The sequence below is a fragment of the Phoca vitulina genome, unplaced genomic scaffold (assembly GCF_004348235.1).
Source record: "Phoca vitulina isolate PV1807 unplaced genomic scaffold, GSC_HSeal_1.0 scaffold89, whole genome shotgun sequence".
NCBI classification, from domain to species: Eukaryota; Metazoa; Chordata; class Mammalia; order Carnivora; family Phocidae; genus Phoca; species Phoca vitulina.
In genome coordinates, this window is record NW_022589792.1 from 1359798 (window position 1) to 1362845 (window position 3048).

Here is a 3048-nt window from a genome sequence, read left to right on the forward strand (position 1 = left end):
AGATTTCAATTCCTGTTCCTTGATTATGAGCCAGTGAATGTTTCTGCCTCAGTTCATTCATAAAATGGGAATGATAGTAGTACCCACCTCACTGTACTGTGGGAAGTGATGACACTGTAGGGCTTACCAGACAACTGGCACAGCCGGGCACCTGCTCCGATACTGTTGGCTCTTAATCATCATCAAATTATTATTTGAGGGAATTAAACAAACAAACAAAAAACCAAAACACATTTAAAAAATCAGGATGATGGCTCTTTCCCTCGGCCTCGGCGGTGGCAGATTGTGCAGACATGGCCAAGATTAAGGCTTGCAACTTCCCGGCAAGAAGGAAGAGCTGCTTAAACCGCTGGAAGACCTGATGGTGCAGCTGTCCCAGCTGCGTCGCCAAAGTGACAGGCGGCGTGGCTTCCCAGCCGCCAAGATCCAAGTTGTTGGCATCTCTATCACCTGTGTTCTCACTGTCGTCAACCAGACTCAGAAAGAGAATCTCCGAGAATTCTACAGGAGTAAGAAGTACAAGCCCCTAGAGCTGTGGCCTAAGAAGAGGCGTGCCATGCGCCGCGACTGAAGAAGCATGAGGAAAACCTGAAGAAGAAGAAGAAGAAGAAGAAGAAGAAGAAGAAGAAGAAGAAGCAGCGGAAGGAGCGGCTGCACCTGCTGCGGGAGTCTGCGGTCAAAGCCCGAGGACCCTCATCTATAAAACACAAACTGGCAATAATAATAATAATAAATCAGGAGGATGACAGGACTAGTACTATGTCTTGCAAAACACATAGAGGGGCACCTGCCTGGCTCAGTTGGTAAAGCATGCAACTCTTGATGTTGGAGTAGTGAGTTTGAGCCCCACAATGGGGGTAGAGTTTAGTTAAAAAAATATATATATATAGGGGCGCCTGGGTGGCTCAGTCGTTAAGCATCTGCCTTCGGCTCGGGTCATGATCCCGGGGTCCTGGGATCGAGCCCCGCATCGGGCTCCCAGCTCGGCGGGAGGCCTGCTTCTCCCTCTCCCACTCCCCCTGCTTGTGTTCCCTCTCTTGCTGTGTCTTTCTGTCAAATAAATAAATAAAATCTTTAAAAATATATATATATATTATATATATTTTATAACATATATATTTAAAACACTAAATTTTAAAAAGGAAATGCTCAGCAGCTCAACCATGGTGAATTCTGTTGCCAAATTACCTAAACTGAATAATGAAAGATGTTGCTAGATGGCTCCAACATCTGAAAAAATGTCCAACCTCAGTAAGAATCACAGAAATGCAAACAAAAACCCCAAAGAGACACTGTTTCACACACACCTGATGGACAGAATTGAAGAGTTCTGAAAATGGAAGAGTTGACAAAGATTCCTTATTTATTTGTTTATATATTTAAAGTAATCTCGGGAGCCTGGGTGGCTCAGTCAGTGAAGCATCTGCCTTCGGCTCAGGTTGTGATCCCAGGGTCCTGGGATCGAGCCCCACATTGGGCTCCCTGCTCAGCGGGAAGCCTGCTTCTCCCTCTCCCACTCCCCCTGCTTGTGTTCCCTCTCTCACTGTGTCTCTCTCTGTCAAATAAATAAATAAAATCTTGAGGTGCCTGGGTGGCTCCGTCGTTAAGCATCCCAGGGTCCTGGGATCCCAGGGTCCTGGGATCGAGCCCCACATCGGGCTCCCTGCTCTGCGGGAAGCCTGCTTCTCCCTCTCCCACTCCCCTTGCTTGTGTTCCCTCTCTGGCTGTCTCTCTCTCTGTCAAATAAATAAATAAAATCTTAAAAAAATAATAAAATCTTAAAAGAAAAAAAAAGAATTGCACCCCGGGGCTCCTGGGTGGCACAGGTGGTTAAGTGTCTGACACAGGGTAGCTTTCTTACAGTACTACTGTAGCTGTCAATTGCTGTAATCACCTAGAAAAAAGTTGGTACTGCCTAGTAAAGTTGAATGTCCATCCGGTCTAGGGTCTTGCAAGTCCATTCCTAAGATTCTTGCACAGGTGTGCAAGGAGATTCATACACAGATGCTCACAGCAGAACTGTTTATAATAACAAAAACACTGAGAAGTTCACAAGATCATTGACTAGAGAATGAATAAGTACACTGTGGTATATTTATACCAATATCCGACTGTGTTGATTTGCAGAAGAAAAGAATGGACCACAACTAAATAGGGCACCAATAAATCTTAGACACATAATCATATGAAACAAAGTAAATCACAGGGACCACGTGTGGTATAATGATTTTTAAAAAAGATTTTACTTATTTATTTTGAAGAGAGCACAAGCAGGGAGAGCAGCAGGCAGAGAAAGAGGGAGAAGCAGGCTTCCCACTGAGCAGGGAGCCCCACTCGGGGCTCCATCCCAGGACCCCGGGGTCATGACCTGAGCTGAAGGCAGATACGTAAGGACTGAGCCACCCGGGCGCCCCTATAATGATTTTATTAGAAGAGATGGGATAGGCACTGAGGGACAACTGGCAGTTTCTCTCATGCCTCCTTTTTGCTATTGAATTATAATATAACTATTATCGAACTTATATTTGGAGTAAATCATAATGTTGGGAATGATGTTGAGGCAATTCCATGAGAGAATGATCTATGACTAGTGGAAAATGGCAGTTCAAAGATTCCATTTGTAAAAAGTATTAAACTATTAAAACTTGTGGAAGATGAAAAAAAACCCATAGTATATCTAAATGAATCAATCAAAAACAACAACAGCAACAGGAAGAAAATACGTACTTGCTAATACATGCTGACAAATGTCTGTGAGTATAGACAAGAATGAATAAATACTAAACATTATTTAATATTAAGGGGTGAGAACTGTTTTGACAGGGGACAGGGGTGGGAAAGACAATTCATAGCATACATTTTATCCACATTTAAAAAAACATGTGGATATATATTATCTATTTTATTTAGTTATTAATTATTTTTTAAAGTAATTTATAGGGGTGCCTGAGTGGCTCAGTCAGTTAAGCGTCTGTCTTCGGCTCAGGTCATGTTCCTGGGGTCCTGGGATTAAGCCCTGTGTGGGGCTCCTTGCTCAGCGGGGAGCCT

The 3048-nt window shown here is 43.6% G+C and overlaps 1 pseudogene; it reads left to right on the plus strand.

Annotated features, from left to right (window-relative positions):
• Positions 1-293: 293 nt before the first annotated feature.
• The window catches only part of LOC116626573, a 4557-nt pseudogene continuing 1802 nt past the window's right edge, over positions 294-3048 (plus strand).